The sequence below is a fragment of the Phascolarctos cinereus genome, unplaced genomic scaffold, assembly GCF_003287225.1.
Source record: "Phascolarctos cinereus isolate Bilbo 61053 unplaced genomic scaffold, phaCin_HiC Scaffold_1;HRSCAF=81, whole genome shotgun sequence".
NCBI classification, from domain to species: Eukaryota; Metazoa; Chordata; class Mammalia; order Diprotodontia; family Phascolarctidae; genus Phascolarctos; species Phascolarctos cinereus.
In genome coordinates, this window is record NW_027555514.1 from 126,382,906 (window position 1) to 126,408,808 (window position 25,903).

Genomic DNA, 25,903 nt, shown 5'->3' on the forward strand with positions numbered 1-25,903 from the left:
CAGCTCCTTTCAGATGAATTCCACAGGGTAGTTATCTGCCTGGGGCCCCTTGTAGTTCTGCCTCCCTTATTTTTGCTGAGGCACTGGGAGACCCGTTTGCTGGGCTACTGCCCTTCTGCTCCCCGACTTTCTTCTATTTCAGTTGTTCCAGAGTTTTTTTCTGGGGTGATATTTTCTGGGTTTTCAGAAGTTGATAGGAGAGCATGAGAATGACTACCTTTTTACTCCACCGTCTTGGCTCCCAGAAGCAGAAGTCACTCTTTGATGATTCTTGAAAGATGCTCTCCCAGCTCTTTGTTTTATTTTTTTTTTATCATGGCTTCCACGCAGGTCAATAATTCTTAAATTGTCTCTCCTGGATATATTTCCATATCAGTTGTTTTTCCAATGAAATATTTTATATTTTCTTCTATTTTTTCATTCTTTTGATTTTGTTTGACTGATTTTTGATGTCTGATGGAATCATTAGCTCCCACTTGCCCAATTCTAATTTTTAACAAATTTGTTATCTTCAGTTAAATTTTGTACCTCCTTTTCCATTTGGCTAATTCTACTTTTTAAGGAGTTGTTTCCTTCAGTGTACATTTTTCCATTTGGCCAATTGTATTTTTAAGGACCTGTTTTCTACAGTTAATTTTTGTCCTTCATTTTCCAAGCTGTTGACTCTCTCTTGCATACCTCTCATTCGTTTTCCCATCTTTTCATCTACCTCTCTTACTTAATTTTTAAAATCCTTTTTGACTTCTTCCAAGAAGGCTTTTTGGGCTTGACACCAATTTGTATTTTGCTTTGAGGTTTCAGACGTAAGTATATGGACAATGTTGTCGTCTTCTGAGTTTGTGTTTTGATATTCCCTTTCACCATAGTAACTTTCTTTGGTCAATATTTGCTTGTGCTTCTTGATCATCTTGTTTGCCTATTTCATGGCTTTTAAAGTTGAGCTCTCCTGCTAGTTCACAGGGGGCACTGTCTTAAGCTTCATGTGCTGGGGGCCAGGGGCCTGGTTACTGGTTTTGTGCACTGGGGCCTCAGATGCTAGAAGCTGGAGGTTATAGGTTTCTCACATCTTACGTGGTGCTGAGCTGGGTTCCTATTGGTGATGTCTGGCATCTGCTGAGGATAGGTGGGATTTTTTTTGTGTGGAGATATGGCCCCTGGACAATGCTTGTTTGACTGGGTCTACACTGAATCATATAGAGTTCTGGCTGTGGGAGGATTCCTGTCTGTCTGGGGTTACACTGAAGCACCTGATGGTTCTCTGACCTGGAGTCTGCCAGTTCCCTGGCTATGCTAAAGCACACTGTGGGGTCCTAGCATTGACATTTGCCTGCTCTACCCCACTGGAGCTCAGGAACTACCACTGTTTTTCTGAGGTAGGGCCTGCTGCTAGCTTACTGAGGTATTTCATGTCCTAGAATTCACTCCCCTTTTACTCAAGTGAGACTGATCTTTCTTGCTGATCCTCCAAGTTTCCTTGGCTAAAAGACTGCTCTAGACTATCTTTCCACTGGCTCTACTGTCATAGGATTTGTTCTAGGGCACTTTTTAAAGGTTGTTCACAGGTAAATATGGGAGAGCAACAGTGATTTACTGCTTACTCTTCCATCTTGGCTCCTGGAAGTCCAACTTCCTCTTCTGTTTTTTAAGGTATTATTTTTCTCAGTATTTTTTATGCCTCTTTTACTAAGCTGTTGACTCTTTTTTCATGGTTTTCTTGCATCACTCTCATTTATCTTCCCAATTTTTTTCTCTGCCTCTCTTACCTGATTGTTAAAATCCTTTTTGAGCTCTTCCATGGCCTGAAGCCAGTTCATATTTTTCTGTTTGACTGGATGTAACAGTTGTGACTTTGTTGTCATATTCTGGCTTTGTGTTTTGATCTTCCCTGTCACCATAGTATCTTTCTATATTAAGAATCTTTTGTGATGTTTTCTCATTTTTCTAGTCTACTTCTTGACTTTTAACTCTATGCTAAAGTGTAGCTTTGTTTCTTCAGTGGAGGAAATACCTTCCCAAGCTTTAGGTTTTTCTGGTGCAGTTGTTTTCATAGATAAACCTGTAAAATTATGGTTCCTCCAAAGTGATTTAGGCAGATGTGTTTACTACTTTCCTAGCCTGTGTTCTGCTATGCAAGTGACCAAAAGCACTCTTTTCTACCTTGAAACTGTGACCAGACTTCCAGCTCTTCAGCAGCTATGAGCTCTGGTGTATTCATGCTACTTCTCACTCTGGGACTGATTCCTGAGACAGAGACCCAGATCCAATAGGCAAAGCAATAGAGTCCTTCCCCCAGTGTCAACTAAGGGACCCCTGTAATCTCCTTTTTACTAGTTTTCTGACATTGTACTTACTGTCAGTGGGCTGAGCGGTCCAGAAGAAACCATTGCTTCCACTGATTCAGTCACCCCCAATTCCAACTACTGATTTGGTGGGGTAACAGCCTATGTTGGACAGCACTTAAGTTTCACCCTGGTGCAATAGACCTTTCCTCATGATCTAAGTTGTCTTGAGCTGGAAAGTTGTTTCTCCTCAACCTTTTATGTGTTCTGCCATTCCAGAATTTGTTTTTCAGGATTATCTAAAGTTGTTAGAGGGAGCTTTGGGGAGAGTTCAGGTAAGTCTCTGCATTTTCTTTGCCATTTTGATCCTTTCATTTTTTTAGACTAGTTAGTCTTGTGGATAATCCATATTTTTCTTTGAGGCTTTTCTCACGTATGCTTTGGAATTATTTTCTTCTTTGGTTTTTGTCTAGGCTTCCCTTGCACCTTATTAACTCCTTGTCATTTTTGTTGGGTAATTCTTTTAGCATTAATTCCAGGATTTAGACAACTTTGGGTTATGAGCTCTTCATACATCTTGAGGTGATATCAGGGCTTTGGTGCTTTTATTGAGTGTTGTCTTATACAAGGAATTCTGGGGTAGATAAGGCTAGGAACTTCTTAACTTTGATTACTCTCTGAGTGATTTAATCTAGGGCAAAATCAGATTGCTGCCAATAGGATCTCAAATGTGTAAGCTCTTAACTCCACAGTAAGGTTAGGTAGTGCGAATGGAGGCTTGCCACTGGTGATCACTCCAGTAGAATTCTGATCTTGTTAGCTAGTTGAAAGATTCTGCACTTTCAGAGTAACAGAACAACAGTCTTCTCTTTCTAAGATCCCTGTTCTAGTTACTCAGCTAGAGGACTAAGCTTAGGCCTGTAGGATGAATTCATGACTCTTCTGAATCAGTGACACATAGCTGCTGCCCACTTCCATTGTTTCTTCTTGTCCAATATACTACATCTCAGCTGGATCTTGGATGAATATCTATCTTGTAAAACAGAGACAGGTCAACCCTGGTTATAAGTTCAGCATATACAAAATACTCTGCAAACATAAAAATATTGTAATATGCTAGCTATGTTATTGTTTTATTGTTGTTGTTGGGGCAGCTAGGTGACACAGCAAACAGAGTACCAGGCCTGGAGTTAGGAAAACTTCTCTTCCCAAATTAAAATCTGGCCTCAAACACTTACTAGCCCTGGGTAACTCACTTAACCCTTTTAACCTTTTTCCTTATCTATAAAATAACTTGGAAAAGGAAATGGCAAACCACTCTAGTGTCTTTGCCAGGAAAACCCCCCAAATGGGTCATGAACAGTTGGGCACAACTGAAAAATGTCTAAACATACAAGTTGTGGTTTTTTTGTTGTTGTTACCACCATCCTCATTGTAGCTATTATTGTTGTTATAGTCATTTTTGTTATTATTACTATTCCAGAGGAATTGTGGGGAAGAGTGAATATGAAGGGATTATTTGGAGCACATCTCTCCCAGTCCAATCAGAGGAGAGTCAATGCCAATTTCCCTCAATGAATCAATGATAATGATGCTTGTTCCAATGAGACAGGTATTCTAGGAACTATTTGGAAAGGTCCTAGGATGATTATGTCACCCTTACCTAAGGATTTGAGGCATCTGTGCCATATGTTGCAAATTCTACTATTTTCTGCTTCCTATGCAAAGATCCTTTTGTTTTTCAATCTGAGCCCAGAAAAAGAAACACTAGTGTGATAGCATACAACATTAAAATCAATGGATGTGATATGCCCTGCACTACCTAAGCTAGGGTGGTTCCCTGTTCCTGGTGGACTTCTTGTGCTTCAATCCCACCCTGTTGTCCAGTATTTTGGGTCTTGTCATCACCCTATCCTGACATTTCAAATATATAATAAGAATGGGCAACTATATCCATTAAATCTAACAGGTTATCATAATTAATTTTTCCTCTTAGTATTCTTGGAGCTTGTCACTTGAACAAGGAGCTTACTCTGTAACCAGAACAAAATCCTGAAAATTTTAGAATGGACAATAAAATCATTGGTTTCTGTATTCCCTTGAGGCCTCTGAGGAAGCTGTCTCTCTCTTCACTCTTTTCAGCCTTGCAACATTCTCACCTACTGACAAATACTGAAATAGTCAGATGGATTAGTGATGTCATCAGTTTGTGAGTTCCTTCCACTGATGTACATCACATTTCCTCCATACCTTCCCAATCTATATATATATATATATATATATATATATATATATATATATATATATAGATATATATATATATATATATGTATACACATACATATATGTACACATACACTCATATATATTCCATATACATATATGTATGTATATATATGTATATATATATATATATATATATATATATATGTGTGTGTGTGTGTGTGTGTGTGTGTGTGTTGTGTGTGAGTGTGTGTGTATGGGCCTTCCATAAGTTCATGATAAGGCAGTCTACCCAAAATGCAAGAGAGCTTCATCACCTTCTCCTGATATTGTAAGGCCATCAGTGGAACACTGTGGCTAATCATATGTCATCCTTCACTTCTGACACATGAGCAATAGCCAATCCCCACTTCCTTTCATGTATTTCCTTGATCTTATATTTTATTCCTTTTTAGGAGAAGTTCTTCATTGGTTAGATGTTGTAGCCTGCTTTCACTATTATAAGACTCTCCATTATTTTTTAGAGAACTCCATCCCCACCATATTTTAATGCTATCTAACAATACTTTTTTAAGTATTTTATTTCCATAAGAAGCTTAGAGTCACAAATAAAGCTTTGCAGTTTCCCAAAGGTAATCTCGGACATAAATTAAAGATTTTTTTAATCTTTATTTTCTATCTGAATTTCTACTTTTATTGTTGGAACTGTCATAGGCTCTCTGGAGCCTGATATATAAATTATAGGATGCTTTCAAACAATGTGATAGGGTTTATTACCTGCTACTATCATCATTCTGAAGTTGGCATGATAAGGAAACACATTCAGCAAATGGACCATTTTTGAAGCTTGGACAGTATATCCTTAGGGATTTGCCTTTTACACATTTATGTAGTCACACATTCAAAAAAGCATTTATCCATAGTTTACAATACTAACTACACATTTGGGTAAAGAAAGAAACAGAAATGGGTCCCTACTTTTCAAATGTTTATTGCCATAATGTGATAACCATAGGAAAAGACTATTTAACTGAATGAAAAATGTAAATTGTACACATGAAGAGCAAAACACTGAATAATGATATTAATGAACATGATTTAGAGTTTGTCACAAAAGAGTTCTTTAAATATTAAGCTAGTAGAATGCAAGCACTTTGAGGGAAGATACCAATTCCCTTCTACATATCCCCAATACCTTTGAAATGTTGGGTGAATTGAATTAGATCATTCCTCAAGCATGTATTGACTATATGCATACGGAGAAAAGTAAGGAAAATTAGTCTAGGGAGAAAAAATACCTTGAAGAAAGAGATACAAAGCTAGAATGAAAAAGTCATATACAGATCAACACTTATGGAGAAATGAAGATTAAATTAATGACTAATTTAGAAGCAAGTATATTTTAAAACCATTCTAGGCTGCTAATTTGTTCTCCCTACCTCCAATCTCCCTCTTTTTCAATCTATATTCCAGATCATATTTGACCATGTTATTCTCCTGCTTGAGAAGGTGCAGAGACTCCAAATTGCATCAAGGATCAAATAAAAACTTTGCTGTTTGACTTATTTAAAGGTTAACTTCTATTCCTTTTCACTGAATATCCCTCAGCTCTGGAACTGCTTAACTCCTCACCTCTGCCTCCTGAATTCCTTCAAGATGCAACTCCAATCCCATTTTTTGCAGAAGGTCCATCCTGGTCCCCTCCTGTCCCCTCCCACTACTAATGCCTTTCCTCTGAGCATATGTACATATGCATATGTACATTTACATATGTACACATATGTATGTATATATTGATATATGCATGCATATACACACACTCATACATATACACATATATATGCATATATTCATAGTGATTTGCATGATTTCTTCCACAATACAATATGAGATTGTTTAATCATGTCTCTAGTGATTATTAACGGTGCTTGGCTTAGAGTAAGTATTTAATAAATGCTTATGGGGGCAGCTAGGTGGTAAATGTATAGAGCACTGGCTCTAGAGTCAGGAGGACCTAAGTTCAAATCTGATCTCAGACCAGACACTTGACACTTACTAGCTGTGTGACCCTAGGCAAGTCACTTAACCCCAATTGCCTTGCCCCTCCAAAAAAAGACAGAAAAAAACAAATGCTTGTGGACTGCCTCAGTGCCTAATATCACAGTCAAGTATCAACATAGCTTTACAAACTTGTAATATGATTCCCCTTTATGGACATAATAATGCAAACTGCACTAATTGGGGCCCCAATAGGACACTCTATTTCTCATCTCTGTGACTTTTCCATGTCTAAAATGCTCACCCTTTTCACCTCTCCCTTCAAAGCTTAGCTCAAGCACCACCTGAATTAGTGAGGCCTTTTTTGATCCTACTAGATACTGATGTCTCTCCCTCATCCCTATTACAACTTCATTTGTAACATATTAGGATGTGAGCTCCTTGAAGGGAGACTTTCATTTTTGTCTTCCTCATAACAGAACCTAGTAAAGTGCTTAATGTACAGTAGGCACTAATAAATTCTCCTGGTTGATAATAACAGTAATAATGACTAATATTTGAAAATTAATTTCAAGTTTCACTTTAAAGGTAATACCTTATTTGATAGGCAAATAGAACCCTAAAAAGCTTAATTTTAAATAGTAATTATTTTTAAAAAAAGAGTCAATACTATATCTTTTGAAGCTTTTTTTTCCTGACCTGTAATTAATTTCCTTAGTTTGAATTCCTCTTTCTACTAATATACATCAGTAACTGCTCTCCATATCATAGAGTGTTACATGGGACACTGGGATTTGCCAGAGTCACTCAGTCAGTATGTCAGAAGAGGTGGTCCTTACTCCAATGCTAGCTATCAATCCATTTTCCCAGCTACCTTTCTTTCAAATATTAAAGAAATGATATTCAGTTCAATATTTTTGGAACCTTTCTCATGAAGGTCTGGTAGTTTGGTAGATAAAGCTTATATAATCACCCAAAATTGAGTTTGGTTTCTACTGAAGGGTTTATCACAAGAAATGTCTATGAAGCTCACAGTGGGGAAGTTTTGGAATCATTCCAGATATTTTAATGTATCACCCCATCAGAACCTTCATTTCATTTCAAAAGCTTATATCTTGGCACATGAGCACAAACAGATGCTAGCAGCCAACAAAAAGGGTGAATTTCCAATCTCTTGCAGATAAAATGACCATAAGTTTTCTGCCTTCCAGGAGTGGACAAATTTATAAAGGGCAATAAACCATTGACACTCTCTTCCTTCAGAAAGACTTGGTCAGTTGAATTGAGTATAGAGATCAGGATGGGATCATAAGCAAGGTCCTGGGATCAGCGGAGAGTAAAAGTCTTTAAAATTGATTGAAGGCTACTCACCAAAATAACACACCCATAGTTTTAAATGCTATATTGCTTCAGTTATGATAGGATTATTGCTAATAGTTGAACACATTTTTTCACCCTTAGATTCATTTGTAATTTTTCTTGATAAATGCAATGCTCTTCTTTAATTACATTTTTGGGAAAAATGGAGTTTCCCCATAGGTTAAAAGTAAAAAAATAAGGCTCTATAGATTGCAAAAACAGAAAAATAAAGGGACTTCACCTTCTGAGAGGTTAACTATGCAACACAGTTGTAAATCAGTTATAGAATTAGCCTTCTTGTATTAGGCAGCTAAGTAAGTAAGTGGACTGTGAGAATGATAAACTAAGTCATGTAAGACTCACCATGTCAGATTCTCAATGAATACTGATATTATGGAATTATAGTGACATAAATTTCAAATTTTGGTTTTAAACCAAAATCTCTCATGCCTTTTGTAGACTCTCTCCATATATAGATAGCTAGATAGATATAGATTGATCAAAATTTTCAATACCGGTCTAATCTGTGAACCTATGTAAAATTTGGTAAACTCTGTCCCCACTCCTGCCATATTCCCACTCACTGTAGAAATAGAAGGAGTCTGGGGACAGATCTGAGGAATATTTTGTACCTGTTTCCTTCATGGGATACTATCCAATAGGAAGACAGAAAGCATTTCTATTATCATACTCATTCTGATAAAGAAGGTATAATCTACAGCTGAGACCATAGTTCCCTGTTGAAGAAACTGAAAATGTTTCCTGTGGAATTGGGAATATCTAAATGGTTCATAGTCTCTTTTTCAAACATTTACCAGGATCAAAGAGTCATTAAATAGGATGTTGCAGTGGAACTGTCCAGATAAGTTTTTTTTTAATCCAGATGTATTATAAAAACAAAAGCAAAACACAAAACTTGTCTCAGTTGTACTGGGAAAGAACTTTAGTGTTTTGTCTTTGTATCCTTGTGCCAGAGTCTCTCATATATAGGAAGTACCTAATAAATGTTGAATGAATGAATGAAGTCAGCAAATCTAACTTCCTACTCAGTGGAATCTCCTTTATAATATCTCTGTCCAGTAAAACTTCATGGATTCAACCTTGTAGAAAACATTGATTTTTAATAAACTATGTCCTTATGAGGAGAAGAGACTGAGAGGATGTGAGAATAACAAAGACTATGTGTAGTGCCTAGTGCCGGACTGATCATAGACTTATCCTCTCCAAGCTAATACTCATACTCATCAAAAGTGGCTGCCCTAAGGCAAGATTATTACCAGAAGGCTTAATCTCAACCAATTAGAACACTTCTCTGAAGCACAAAAGTTTTTTTGCTACCTTGGAGGAAGAACTGAGCCAAGACACTGTTGGCAATACTGGAGAAAAAAAGGAGTGGATGGCTTTCAGAGATTTGTTGTACAGTCCTGTATATACTCATCTGGGTGAGAACACTGGCAAATTCAGAAAGGTGCTAATTGAAAAATGAGAATTCCAAGGATTTGCCAGGAAAGGAGTTCAACCATTTTTAAGAAGGCAGCATTTAACTCTCCCAAAAGTAAAGTGATTCTAGGGTAGGATAAATTTCCATATCCAACTGAGTGTGTATTTTTCTCTCACTGAGTCAATTATGACAACAGTAAGGTTCAAGTATTACCCACCACCACCAGCAGCCCATTTTCCCTCCACTGTAATAGTGCTTTCATGATTCTTTGATGTATAATAATTTACTACATTCTATTTCTCTCTTCCGTCTTCTCCCAATAATCTTCTTTCTCATCTCATGTTAGTCAGCTCACACCCACACCCTCTATGTATACTCCTTCTATTTGCCCTAATATTGATAAAAATCTTAAGAATTAGAAATATTATCTTGCCTTTTAGGAATATAAACAGTTCAGCCTTGTTGAGTCTCTTATGGTTTGTCTTTACTGTTTACTTTTTTAGGCTCCTCTTGAGTCTTGATTTCAAGATCAACTTTTTAATTCAACTCTGGTCTTTTAATTAGAAAAGTTTGAAAGTTCTCTATTTTACTAAATATGCATTTCTTTCTACTGAAGAATTTTACTCAGTATTGCTGGGTAGCTGATTACTGGTTGCAATCAGCTCCTAAAAAAAAAAATCTTGGCCCCTGGTATATCATATGCCAGGGCCCTCTGCTCCTTTAACATAGAAGCTGCTAAATCCCATGTAAGCCTGACTGTGGCTTCATGATATTTGAATTGTTTTTTTCTGGCTGCTTGCATTATTTTCTCCTCAGCCTGGGAGCTCAGGCATCTGGTTCAGGTAGCAATTGGTGGATTCTTTCAATTTCTCCTTTGTCCTCTTGTTCTAAGATGTCAAGGCAGTTTTCCTTGATAATTTTTTGAAATATGATGTCTAAGCACTTTTTTTTTAATCATGGCTTTCAGGTAGTTCAATAATTCTTAAATTATTTCTCTTGGATCTATTTTACAGGTCTATTGTTTTTTCCAGTGAGAAATTCACATTTTCTTCTATTTTTTCATTGTTTTGATTTTTTTTATTATGTCTCGATGTCTCATGGAGTCATTAGCCTCCACTTGCCCAATTTAATTTTTGAGGAATTATTTTCTTCAAAGAGCTTTTGCACCTCCTTTTCATTTGATCACTACTTTTTAAAGATTTGTTTTCTTTTTCAGTGAATTTTTGTATCTCCTTTCCATTTGGCCAATTCTATTTTAAGGAGTTATTTTCTTTGAACAATTTTTGTACATCTTTTTTTCTCCATTTTTTGTGCTGCCTTTACCAATCTGTTGACTTTTAAATATATCATCTTGCCTTTCTCATTTCTTTTCCTAATTTTTCTTCCACTTCTATTATTTGCTTTTTAAAATCGTTTTTGAGCTTGCTAAGGAGTTATTTTTTTTAATCTGAGACAAATTTGCATTTTTGAGGCTTTGTATATAATTGTTTGTTTGCTTTTACATTGTTTTCCTCTTCTAAGTTTGTGCCTTGATCATCCCTGTCTAACTTTCTATGGTCAGGCTCCTTTTATTTTGTTTCATTTTGTTCATTTTTGCTGCCTATTTTGTGACCTTGTACTTTTATGTAAAAGCTGGGCTCTGTTTTTGCATTGTCTCCAGCTTCTTGTGATAGTTATTGGGGCCCACTGCTCACTGGCACTGTGCCTTGGGGACTATCTGCTGGCTTTTCCTGTAATGGGAGCCTACTTGCTGGCTTTTATTGGGGCATAACTTTGCTGTTGGTTGCCACAGGGTGGGATTTACACCTTAGCCTGCCCCAGAGGCAAGACCTTGCTGCTGGCTTGTTCTTGGGAGTCGGGCCTTGCTGTGTTTCTGCTCTTCAAAGTGGACCTTGGGTTTCTTCTGGTTTATACTGGAGACTGTACATTGCAGATGATTTGCCAAGGGCTATGGGCCTTGCTGCTGGTCCCCTGAGGAGCATGTTGCTGCTGCTTGAGAAATGTGTTCCTCTCCCACCCCTATGAGACAGACCTTTCTTTCTGACCTTCCAAGTTGTCGGGGGCTGGAAAACTGGTTCATGGCTTCAAAATTGGTGAGGCATTATTATAAGTTTGTAGAGGAGTTTTTCAGGGCTCAATTGACTTCCTGCCTCATTCTACCATTTCAGTACCAGAAGTCATTAGATAAAGAACTGATGGACTCTGAATGCAAATTACAACATATTATTTTTACTTTTTTTGTGTGTTCTTTTTCCTTTTGGCCTGTTTCTTCTTTCACAACTGTTACTAAAATGGAAATATATTTTATATGATTGCACATATATAACCTATGTCAGATTGCTTAGCATTTTAAGAAGGGGAGGGGAGAAGAGAGTGAAAAACTGGAACTCAAAATCTTATAAAATTAATGCTAAAACTGTCTTTACATATAATTGGAAAAATAAAATACTATAAAAATCAATAAAAGGAAAAGAAAAGGAAAGTAGTCCTTAAAATATTAATGGAGGGGATGGAGCCAAGATGGCGGAGCTCTCCCCCAAACCCTACCAAATACTCATAAAAATTATCTCTAAACAAATTCTGAAACAGCAGAGCCCACAAAAAGACAGAGTGAAACACATTTCCAGCCCAAGACAACCTGGATAATTGATCAGAAAGGTGTATTGCACAGGGCTGGGAGCGCAGCGCAGCTCGGTATGGGCACGCAGGCCACAGCAAACCTGCAGCAGGCCTCAGAGGACAGAAGCATGGACAGCTGTGGAGGTTTCCAGACTCCTCAATCCACCAATGCCAAAGACAATTTAGAAGGTCGGTGGGAAAAATCTGTTTCAGCAGTGCTCAAAGAGGAAGGCGGGGTTTCAGCTCCATTCCCCAAGAACATGGCCTGGGGTGGGGGGCAGCTGCTTCCTGAGCTTCCTGCCCACTGACTGAGGGGGAATCCAGTGGCTGATCAGAGAGGGATTGCAGAGGTCTCTCTGCCAGTGCTGAGGCAGGAATCTCTTGCTTTGCCAGTGTTTGAATCTGGGTCACAGTACTGGGCGGTAGTGCCAAGGTGAGGAGGAGCGCTGGCATGGTGGAGCTTGTAGTGGCTTGAGAGGAACCCCTCCTCACAGCTACAGGAAGAAAGAAGTACTTGTGGTCACAGGCCAGGAAAGGAGTAAACACCTTGCCCTTATCATACCAACTTGGAAGAACTGAAAATATACAGATCCTCATAAGTAGCTCTGAAAAGAGCTATACAAGCCCCTGAAGCTTGAGACAGTACACTCTCCACATTGGAAGCAGACTTTTACCTTAACAAAGAGTTTAAAACTCAAGCAATTGGCCGGGATCATGAGCAAGCAGTGCAAAACAGTCAGACTATATTATCTTACTTTGGTGAAAAGAAGATCAAAATATACAACCAGAAGAAGACAACAAAGTCAAAGTTCCTACATCCAAAGCCTCCAAGAAAAATATGAATCAGTCCCAGGCCTTGGAAGAGCTCAAAAGGGATTTTGAGAAGCAAGTAAGGGAAGTAGAGGAAAAACTGGGAAAAGAAATGAGAGTGATGCAAGAAAATCATGAAAAACAATTCAATAGCTTGCTAAAGGAGACCAAAAAAAAAATACTGAAGAAAATAACGCCTTAAAAAATAGCCTAACCCAAATAGCAAAATAGGTCCAAAAAGCCAATGAGGAGAAAAATGCCCTAAAAAGAAAAATTGGCCAAATGGAAAAGGAAGTCCAAAAGATTACTGAAGAAAATACTTCCTTAAAAATTAGGATAGAACAATTGGAAGCTAGTGGCTTTATGAGAAATCAAGACACTGTAAAACAAATCCAAAAAAATGAAAAATTAGAAAACAATGTGAAATATCTCATTGGAAAAACAACTGACCTGGAAAATAGATCCAGGAGAGAGAATTTAAAAATTATTGGATTATCTGAAAGCCATGATCAAAAAAAGAGCCTAGACATCATCTTTCAAGAAATTATCAAGGAAAACTGCCCTGATATATTAGAACCAGAGGGCAAAATAGAAATTGAAAGAATCCACAGATCTCCTCCTGAAAGAGATCCCCAAAGGAAAACTCCTAGGAATATTATAGCCAAATTCCAGAGGTCCCAGGTCAAAGAGAAAATATTACAAGCTGCCAGAAGGAAATAATTCAAGTACTGTGGAAACACAATCAGGATAACACAAGATTTAGCAGCTTCTACATTAAAGGACCTCAGGGCATGGAATATAATATTCCAGAGGGCAAAGGAGATAGGATTACAACCAAGAATCACCTACCCAGCAAAACTGAGTATAATCCTTCAGAGGAAAAAATGGTTATTCAGTTAAATAGAGGACTTTGAAGCATTCCTGATGAAAAGACCAGAGCTGAATAAAAAATTTGCCTTTCAAATACAGGACTCCAGTGGAACATGAAGAGGTAAACAGGAAAGATAAATCATAAGAAGCTTATAAAGATTGAACTGTTTATATTCCTGCATGGAAAGATGATATTTATAACTCATGAGAACTTATCAGATAAGTGATACCAAAAATTAATTCAAAACCCTTATTATATGCAAAGGATGATGCTAAGTCCCTTTGAAATATACATATTTTTAAAAATTTGATCCTCACAGTAAAACCAGGAAGGTAGCAGCTATTATTATCCCCATTTTACATTTGACGAAACTTGAGGAAGATGGAAGTTAAATGATATTTACCCATGATCACATAGCTATTAATTGTCTAATGCCAGATTGAAACTCAGATTTTCCTGCTTCCAGACTGTATTTCTATCTTCTGAAATAGGAAGCACCAGGATTTAATTATTAATTTTTAAAATATCCTTTACAACTTTCAATAGTTCACACGCTAGAACATTAGGAATTTTAATGCTTTAAACCAATAGAAATTGCTTAGAAATATGTAGAAAGCTATTGTTGTTGTTGTTGTTGTTGATAATTGGGATACATAATTTTTAAATTAAGGTGATCATATATATATTCTGTTTGAGGAATTTAGACTTAGATGGTGTGACATTTCAATAAAAGAATATACAAATAGAAAAACAAAAACAAAAACAAATGGGGATATCAAAGCCATCCTAGTACTTTACCTTATGTGATGAGGTTCGCATTCATCAGATTTCTTGATCAACAGTATACTTGAAGAGGAGTATTTGTAGACTTATGAATTAAAATTAACTTCCTCTTTTGAATATGATTGATATACTAATGACAACCAAAATTCTACCTTGTTTAGTTGGCTAGAGATTGTAATATGTACCTTAAGTTACTCCAGGGTAGCATTTCATTTTATAAATTGCTAAAAATAAATAGACTTTTTAGTTCAAAGGATAATTTTGATAATTAAAGTTTGATTAAGCCTAAGCCAGAAAAGAAATGTCTTTCCTTATTGGACTGTATTTACTTGATTACAAATGAAAATCTTTTTATCCTCCCATTTTTATATTCAGAGCTAAAATGGGAATTGAAGACATCATGGTGTAACTTGATCCAATGATTACTGGACCAGGAGGTTTTAAAATAAATCAATGTAAAGGTGAAATTAAAGGAGCATGTTGTCCACTGCTGCCTACATTTAGATATACTGTTTATTCCACAGAATTATTAGTATACTTCTATTAAGTTCTGAACAATGTCGTATTTGTGGAAATGTCTGTTTAATGTTTACTGAACTGCACTGAAATGAAATAAATTTGAAGACATCATATTTGAAATTTTTTTAAAATTTTCAGACTGTATATAAAATAACAACCATATAAGTGCTGGATTACAAATCACTACCTACAGTGCTATAAAACTTCATGGATGGGATCTATTCCCAGAATAGGATTAATGTTGGTGTATTTCATGTAAGAGATGGACTTGAGATTAGATTTAACATAGGTATAGTATACAAGTGGTAAAGGAAAAGGAAGAAAAATTAAAATTAAAGGAAGAGCATTTTTTGAAAATTTATAGAGCTGGCATGAGCAAGTTATTTGAAAAGTGATGGGAGAAGAGGCTGTTTTTGAATTGTGAAAGGTAATCTTGGAGAATTTAGATGTAGTCATTTAATGGAAAGCTTTGAATGAATGAATGATTCTATCTACCACTGTCCATTTAGCCTGAGAGCATGTGCTTAAACATGGCCAATGTGAAGGGAAAAAAATAGACAATTAAGGTTTTGTTGTTATTGTTAATACATGAGGTTTGTGCTTAAAATAAGAAGGTTGTACTAAATGATCTCTAAATAGTTTTCTAGCTGTAAATCTATAAAACTATATATGCAAAGTGAAATGGGAACAAAAGTTGTTTTACATGTGACTCATAAAAAATATTAACATTATATTTTAAAAGGTATTTTATATATTTATCAAACAGATAAGTAACATAGTCCTCCACCTGACTTGGTCTGTGTAGACCCAACTTATATATTTACACAAGTTTTCAAAATGAATTCAATCAAGGTGCAAAGAGTTATAGATGGATTTCTTGCTGAAATAATGGATCATCTTTTGCCTTTTAACTATTTTGATGTAGGACAAACCACTGTATATTTTAGAACAAATTAAACCAATTTGTGAAAGCCTCTACAAATGGAAAACAGTAACAGTTCTATGAGAAATTCACTAATTCCAGCAGGTTTTTTTTTCCTCAGAGACATGAAATTTGAGGTCATCTAAGTTGCCCAGAACAAACCTCCAGTGATTTACACTGACCCACTTAGAAGTTCAGTAAATGCCACAAATGGTATACAATACAGATCTCTCCTATTTCAGAGCATATTATTTTGTCCATATGTTTTGTCTATAGGTTTAAAAACCTAGAAAACTTTAGAATCTTTATTTTATTAAAAGCCATAGAACTCTTGGTGTACATTAAGATCTGTCAAAGAAGTTAGAATCTGAAATTAGTTGAAATTTTAGTTATAGGATCTTTAGAGGTGGTGAATTCCCTCTCATTGGAAATTGTTAAAAAAAAAAAAGCCTGGATCACCACTTATCAGATGTAGCAGGGAATCTCATTCAGATACATATTCAACTGCATAGCCTCTGGGGTACCTTCTTATTCATATTCTATGATTCTGTATCTGAATCTGTGGCCTGGGACTCCAAACTCCTATATCCTTAGTAGGTTTCTATGTCTTATGGCAATATGTTGTGGCAGGTATCAGTAACAAAGAGGGGATAACTAGGCAGTTAATATAACCAAATTTATTTACTTAAAAAATAAACAGCATTGTTATAATGTCCATATAAACATATGCCCTATGTTTGTGCCTTTTTAATGTTTCTCGCAATAAACAAAATGTAGAGAAAACATGTAACTATGACTTTGTTACAGTTGTTCTTATCCACAGTTCAAAGATCTGTTTGTTTTTAATATGTATAGCATTATGTGTGGACTACTGGAAGGACTAGAGCAAGGAAGGCCCATGTCCAATCCTGCTGAGGTCTGGAATGGACTGCCATACGGCCACACCTGGGGAGCAAGCTCAAGTCTTACCATGCAGGATCTGTCTCTGCCTGCTGTCATCTGTCAACTTTATGGGCAGGCCTCCCCCAGGAAAAGAGGCTTGGGGAGGGAAGCAGGAGAGGCCTCTGACAATTCATGAAGCCTCAAGATTCCTTGAGAGTGGCCTCCAGGTAACAGTCCTCAGTTGGGAAAGGGTTGGGACCCCTGCCCCGGGCTAGAATGTGGTCATTTGAACCCTGAGAGTATTAGTTCTTTTTAAAAAAAGTATAAATATTTACTAGAAATGATTGTTTTATCAACATATTGTACAATAAACAGAATCGAGACTTCAAAAAAATAAACAGCAAGTTAACCAGGTGATGTCTGTGAATGAGATTTAGATTTCTGGTCCCAGTCTTAAAATACTGGAATATTGATCTCTTAACTCACTAATGCATAAAATGATTCGTTTGATAAGCATTGACAATATTTGTGATCTTGTGGCATCTCTATTCCTATTTTCTCCCAACACCGGTGCATAAGGAACATACATAAACATGCCTGTAACATCCCAGAATGCAACACAAACCAGACTAATATGTAATTGGGAAATATTTAACAAAATAAATGAAAATGCAGTAAAACAGACAGTATCACATTTTGCAACTAAGTCAGTATGTGGCCTGCAAAGATCTTTAGATGTAAATTCGAGGCCCTAGTTTCTATTTGAGTTTGACATTACTGCCACAGTATATAATTTGGTGGATGATCAGTTTTCTACCTCATTTTTTTTCATTTTTAGTTTAAACTATTTTAAATTAGATTTGCACAAGTCTAGCACAACCCCAAAACTTCCAGTAATTTTAGTACAATCTATTCTGAAAATTTTATAGAGCAGGTTCAAAACCTCTCCATTTGAACTCTCTTCCAAGTTTGGATAGGAGTGTGTCATAAACCCTGATTGAGGTTCTAATAATGGGATAGGCTGGAATGGAAAAGGGAGTCCCAAAAAAGTCAGATGATCAGTACAAATTATAGAAGTGTAGCCATGGTGCTAGTCAGTGAACTTCTTAACCCTTGCAGTAATAGTAATATCTTCTTTGCCCATTTGTAAGTAGTTCTCCATAAATGACATTGTTCTGAGTAGTACACAATTAACACCTCAAAGCCATTTGCCATTTTATAGACGAATAGAGTTTCAACACCACAAAGTGAAGCTTTATTGATGAAAAGCAGTAGTTTATGTTCATTGTAATAGATTAGAACACCTTCAGAAGCCATCATCTATGTGACACTCTAGGGTCCATCCTCACACTATTAAGTATGATGTGACAAAATGCTAACTTATAGCAGATAAAAAAAAGGGACTAGAAGGATTTCCTAGGTCTTTTCTGACATTTAAGTCAAAATTAAAGCCAATACTCTGTATATGGCCTGATCATGGCAGACTATAGCAGGTCTATTTCTTTCTTTACTCCAGACACTATGCATCTGTTGATGATACCTGTGATAGTTTATCATCTCTAAACTCAAAAGAGCTAAAGATTGTGCCACTAATTAGTATCCCTATTAAACCTAAATTCATTAACCCCAGGAAAGCTAGAGGTCTTATTTTGCTTTTAAAATAGATGAATGATGGATTTCAAATACATGTTTTGAGTAGAACAAATACCAGCTAGGTGTCATTGAAAGTATTAATTTTATATTTTCATTTTTTTCCCATTTCTGATACATAACATATTGAAATGATGTAAGACTACAAAAATTTTTTTCTGTGAGTTCATCCTATGTTGTGACCATGATGAGAGTGACATTGAGATATGGTAGCTGCCAGATTCCTTTTGGAGAAAAGCCATAAAATACAGTAATAAATGAAAAGCCATAAAAACATAAACTCTGTGAAAGGTAGCAGCCTGAACATGGTGACCTGTTAGAAACCATAACTTAGATACTAAATCATAACTTAGACACTGAGTCATAACTTAAGTTACTTTGACCTATGAAAGCCAGAACAAGAATATTGTAACCTATATGTGACCAGGACCTAATTGATACACAAGCTTATGTTTTGACGTAACTTTGGCTTAACTCCCAAGCTCGTTACTAAGCAGAAAACCAACATATTCTCCAATCAGTAATGATGTGCTCTCTAGCTCCTCCCACCTTTGTCTGTTTTCTATAATTACCGTGGGGATTTCGGGGTTCATAGTGGAGATCCACTAAACAATCTGGCCACCACCTCAGAGCAAAGGTTGCCCCTGTTTTTAAGTATTCATAATTATTGTTTAAATTATTTTATATACATATACACATATACATATGCACATACATACATACATATGTATGTGTATGTATGCACATATATAAAATCAACTTGAAACTCTGTGGCCTCTTCCTTTGGTATCAAAAGAACACCCCATGGTTATGGGGAAGGTAGGCCTCCATCTAGGGCAATTCCAAACTTTGCAATTGGCATAATTGGGCAGGATACCAATGGAATGGCAAGGAACCAGGCAATAGGCTGGAGGATGGGGGAATCTTTGGATTGCCTCCATGTTGGGGTGGGGTGGCCAGTTTTGTACCACAGCGTAAGTAGAGGGATGCCCTGAACATGCCAGTTAGAAGAAACATGTAGAAACACCAGTTTGCTGGTCAGCCAGGTTGAAGGCAGTTAAGTAAGTAGAAAAGGCATGTAATTGTGAGAGAGTCTCCTTCTCCCTCCATTCCTGGCTAACTTCAGCAGCCTCAGAGGAGATGATTTATGGGAGAGAGAGAAAAAGAAGATATTTCCAATGAAGTGAAGATCATTTGAGTAAAAGTTCAAAAAATAATATTCTTTCTTTCCCTCTACATTCCTGAACTGGGACCATGTTCTCGGGTATAAAAGCGTAGACAAGAAAAAAAGGAAGGAGAACTTTTCCACTCAGATCTAAAAGAAGAATAGTTCACTGAATATAGACAGGCAGGTTTGGGGGTTATGTCAGTGAACATTTCAAGGCTTACACTTTGGAATAGAACTTGCACTTAACCCTTTCCTGGCTCACACAAAAAAAGAATAAAGTCACTTCACTGATCATAGAGAAATGGGTTTGAGTGCTATGTCAGTGAAAGTTTCAAGGCAAAGAGAAGGGAGAGGCTGCACTTTGGAATAGAACTGACACTTAACCCTTTCCTGACTCAGAAAAAAGGGGAAAGGTTTAAGTGAATCAGGAAACAACCATAAGGTAATTGAGTTTGATTGGAATATCTAGCTAGAATTTAGGGAGTCTTATAAATTAAAATTAAGTACTGATCAATTTCATAATACCTTTTCAAATTGGGGTGTGTGTTAAAATTGGGAACTTGACTAAATTATATGAGACTCCTATTCATTAGAAGAAATCATAGCTATGAGTAAATTAATAGGCTATGGGTTCCCTCTGAGGTTGTGGAACCCAGATTTGAACTAAATTAAAACATACTCTTAAAGTGATCATTGGGGTAGATTAAATCATAGTATTAGATTGACACTTTTACAATCTTTGGCAGTGGATTGGCTGGAAAAAGTTGACCCCATAATGTGAAATGATTAGAATAAGTATTATTTGTGTAAAATATAACAATACAGTGAATATTAAAATCATAAGCCCAGATTCTTCATAATACCATTTGGAACAAAGATCCAGGTATAATTGAGTTCATTCTGGTCATATTTTAAGTGAAATATGTCCCTTTTAATTTGATGCTTAAGATAAGTCAGAATTTATTATACTGTTACTGGACACTAAGACAAATTGGGAAAATATATTGATCTAAAATTTGTTAACTGAGTGACCTTCAGCAAGTTGCCTCAGTTTACTTTACCCAAGGGTGTAAAGTGCCTAACATAATGTCTGGTAGAGGGCAGACACTATAAATGTTAGCTATTAGTATGAGTTCCTTAATTAGATGTGACTAGTATAAAATTCCAATGGTGATGAGATGCCCAATTTTCTATGTAAGGTAATTTGAAAATGCATTCAACAAAATTGGAATCATCTGTTTGGCAATGGGTTTGTTTCAAGTTTCAAATACATAACATTGTTTCAGACTGGTAAACTTTTATATCAGTTATGTCAAGCAACTTTTCATAATTTGGATTTTATTGAGTATGGGCTGAAAGAAACTAAAAGATGATGGAAAATTGTTTAAAACTCATTATATTATTTTATCAGCCCTGCTAACCCTGTTTTATGATGTTTTGTAACTGCCATTTAGAAAATTGGGTATTCCCACCTTTGCCTATAGTTAAGAGGAAGTCACAGCTAAAACAATTTTGCTAACTAAATTATTTGGGATTATTGTCATAATGTTGAAATCGAAAATTGGTAATTGATTATTGTGTGTAGAAAGGAGGGAGTGAGGTAAAAGCCATATCTTGATTGGTTCAGCCAATTCAGAGCAGTTCTCTTTGGGATATGCAGCAGTGTTAGTCTATTAAACCTTCAGGAGGGTAAATGGGTGTATACCCCCAACTTCTCTCCTTTAGAAAGACATCCAAAGTTGCTTCCAATGTAGGGCTATAGCGATTAAGTAGAAGCCCCATGTGCCAGTTACTATAAACTGGGGTTATAAAAATAAATAAACCATGTTCTCTCTGATAGATACTGGTGCAGAATTCATGATGCTGTACAGGAACCCTGAAAGACATCCTGGCAAGTGGGTAGCCATAAAAGAATGCAGGGGAAATTCAGTCAGGACAAAACAAACTAAATTAAGACTGAAAATAGGCAACTTGCCATCCAGAGAGTATGTGGTTTACATCAGACCAGAAGACAACCATATCATGGGGTAAACAGGCAGGAGTATCTGGATCAGCCCCTTCTCTGGGGTCCCTGTTGATTCCCCTTATTTTGTAAACTTGTCAGGTCCATGGAAACCATTTGTGTGGGCAAGGTCATCAGCCCTAGGAAAAGAGCTTGTTTGGGTAAAGGAATTACTAAACAATGAATTTTACTTACTAAGAATTTATAAATTTATATATAATATAGAAATGATTTCTAATGAGTGGTCTCTACACCAGGATAAATTCAAATTTGAGAGGGAAAGAAAAACAAGTGAAAGATGTTAAGTTAAATCTATTATGGAAGTGAGTCCTAGTAAATTTTTATTGCTCATTGCCACTCCATGAGAATAATAAAAAAAAAAATTCTATCTAGTCCTAAGCTATCTTGTCCTAAGCATTGTATTGGTGAGAATAGCTAAGTCAACCACAGTTATTGCTGTTACTGTATACTATGTTCTCCTCGTCCTGCTCAATTCACTCTAACTAAACTCATGTCTTTCCAAGTCTTGTGGTAAGTATTTTTTCCCCCTGAAATCTGCCTGTTTGTCATTTCTTTTTTTTTCTATTATTTTTTATTATTTTTTAAAAATTTTTTTAAATTTTTAAATATTTTTATTTTATTTTTTAAATTTATTTTCAGTTTTCAACATTCACCTTGACAAGATTTTGAGTTCCAAATTTTCTCCCCATCTCAGTCCTCCCCCCACCCCAAGATGGCATGCATTCTATATACCCCTTCCCCTAAATTGCCCTCCCTTCCATTTCACTGCCCTTCTCTTATCCCCTTCACCTTCTATTTTCCTGTAGGGCAGGATAGATTTCTATACCCCATTTCCTGTATTTCTTATTGCCCAGTTGTGTGAAAACAATATTTTTAACATGTATTTTTAAAACTTTGGGTTCTAAATTTTCTCCCTCCTCACCCACCCTCATTGAAAAGACAAGCAACTTAATACAGGTTATACCCATTTAGTCATGCAAAACACTTCCTTTGTTGTGAAAAACTAAATATATTTCCATTCATCCTATTCCACCCCCCATTTATTCTGTTCTGTTTTGACCCTGTCCCTCCTCAGAAGTGTTTGCTTCTGATTACCCCCCTCCCCCAATCTGCCCTCAGCTATATCATCTCCTTGCTCTCTTGTCACCTTCCTAGCCCCCTATTTTCCAGTAGGGTAAGATAGATTTCCATACCCAATTGAGTGTTTATGTTATTTCCTCTTTAAGCCAAATCTGATGAGAATAAAATTCACTCATTACCTTTAACCTTCCCCTGTTTCCCCTCCACTGTAAAAGCCTTTTTCTTATCTTTTTTTTTGAGATAATTTATCCCATTCTACCTCTCCCTTTCTCCTTCTCCTAGTATAATCCTCTCTCACCCCTTTATTTTATTCTCCAGATATCACCCCTTCATCTTCAACTCACCCTATGCCCTCTATCTATCTATCTATCTATCTATCTATCTATCTATCTATCTATCTATCTATCTATCTAAAACAATCATCAATCATTATCTCTAATGAAGATAAAATAGTAGACTTCCCAATAAGATAAGGGCTAAAGTAAGGATGCCCATTATCACTACTAATATTCAATATTGTTCTAGAAATGCTAGCTATAGCAATAAGAGAAGAAAAGAAAGTGAAGGAATTCAAATAGACAACAAGGAAACAAAACTATCATTCATTGTAGATGATATGATGGAATACTTAGAAAATTCTATCAACTAAAAAACTAGTTGAAATAACAACACCATCAAAATTGTTGGATATGATATAAAAACACATAAGTCATTAGTATTTCTAAATATAACCAGTAAAGTCCAGCATCAAGAGATAGAAAGAGAAAGCCCATTTAAAATAACTGTGGATGATAAAAATACTTGCTATACTATCAGTCAAGAAAAATCCAGGAAGAATATGAACAAAATTACAAAACATTTTCACTCAATTAAAGTAAAATCCCAACAATTGGAAATCAGTTGCTCATGGTTAAGCTGAGCTAATAAAATTAAAATTGCTATTTATTTACATTAATATACTTGTTCAGTACAATACCAAATTCATAAAATTTTTGTTTAACTGAGTTGGAAAAGATAACAACAAAGGATATTTTGAAAAAATAGTCAAGAATATCAAGGGAATTCAAATAAAAAAATGTGAAGAAAAGTGGCTAGACATAAAAATTATGCATTTTGTTTCTCATAATGCTCTCTATATCTTGTTATGTCATAAATTCTTTCTTTTCCATAGATAGGACAGGAAATTTATTCCATGCTCCCCTCATTTGCCCATTGTATCACCCTTTATGTCCAGATTATTTGCCCATTTTGACCTTATCTTGGTATATAGTGTGAGATGTTGATCTATGTCTATTTTGTGCAATACTGTTTTCTAGTTTCCCCAGTAGTTAAGGTTAGCCACTTTTCTTCATGAAAGAAGAAATTAAAGCTATCTATAGTCATATGAAAAAAAAAATCTTAATCACTATTGATTAGAGAAATGCAAATTTAAAATCTCTGAGGTACCACCTCATACCTATTAGATTGACTAATATGACAGAAAAAGGAAAATGATGAATGCTGGAGGGGATGTAGGAAAATTGGGACATTAATGCACTGTTGGTGGAGTTATGAACTGATGCAAGTATTTGAAGAGGAACTTGGAATTATGCCCAAAGGCCTATAAAACTGTCCCTACCTTTTACCCCAGTAATACCACTGCTAGGTCTTTATCCCAAAGAGATAAAGAATGGAAAAGGAATAAAAAAAATGTTTATAGCAACTTTCTGTGTTGACAAAGTAATGAAAATTGAGGGAATGCCCATGAACTGGGGAATGGCTGAACATTTTTCTTTTTCTTTTGGGGCAATTGGGGTTAATTGCCCAAGGTCACACAGCTAGTAAGTGTCAAATGTTTGGTCTGAGGCTGGATTTGATCTCAGGTCTGGTGATCTATCCACTGTGCCACCTAGGTGCACTCAGCTGAACAGGTTTTAATGAAATACTGTTGTGCTAGAAGAAATGACAAGCAGGGGTGGAGCCAAGGTGGGGGAGTAAAAGCAGTGACTTGCTTGAGCTCTCCCCTAAACTCCTCCAAATGTTTATAAAAAAATGGCTCTAAACAAATTCTGAAGTAGCAGAACCCATAAAAGACAGAGCGAAACAAATTTACAGCCGAAGACAGCCTCAATGGTTGAGTGGAAAAGTATATCATACCAGGTGGGGAGAGGAGCTCAGTTTGGCATGGGTGTGGAGGCAAGGCAGGCCTCAGGGAACCTGTAGCAGGCCTCAGAGGACTGAATTGCTGGCAGCTGTGGCAGTTTTCAGACTTCTCAAACCATGAATGCCCAAGACAACTTAGAAGGTCAATGGGAAAAGTCTATGTCTGCAGTGAGAGTGAGAAGCACAGTCCCAGCACTAGTCCAGGAGCTTGGCCCCAGGGCAGTGGCTGCTTCCAGAACTTTCAGGCCACAGACTGAGAGGGAATCTAGTGACTAGTCAGAGGGGATTGCAGGATCTCTCTGCTGGTGCAAGATTCTTTTGCTTTGCCCATACTTGGATCTGGGTCACAGTTCTGGGTGGTGATCCTGGGGCAAGGAGGAGTGCAGGCATGGTAGAGATTGTAGTGCTATGGAGAGAAAATCCTCCTCACAGTTCCAAGGCAGAAAAAAGTGCTTGTGGTCATTCATAGACCACAGCACAGGACAGGAAAGGAGTAAATATCTCATCCTTGTTCATACCACCTTGGAAGAGCTGAAAATTCACATGTCCCTAGAAGTATCTCTAAAAACAGCAGCACAAAACCCCCAAAGCTTGGGACAGTATATTCTACAAACTGGAAGCAGACCTCTAACTTAACTTGACCCACTCATTTTTTTTAGGATTAGATTAATTAGTTTCCAATTAGTTTTAATCTATCTTTATATAACCTTTTATTGAGTGTAATGCTTATTGCTCTATGATATGAAAAGAATGCATTTAATATTTCTGCCGTTCTGTATTTGATTGTGAGGTTTTAATACCATCATAGATGCTCAGCTTTTGTTTAAATGATTTGTACCTCTGAGAAAAAGTATATTCTTTTCTATTCCCATTCAGTTGTCTCCAGAGATTTATCAGATCTACATTTTCTAACATATTCACCTTAACTTCTTTCTTTTTTGATTTTTTTTAGATTCTTCTAGCTCTGAGGAGAGAAATTTGAGGTCCTTCCTGGTATAATTTTATTTCTATGTCCTCCTGTAACTCATTTAATTATTCCTTTAAAAATTTAAATGCTTTGTCATTTGGTGCATATAAGTTTAGTATTGACATTACTTAATTGTTCATGTTAAATTTTACCCAAGATGTAATTTC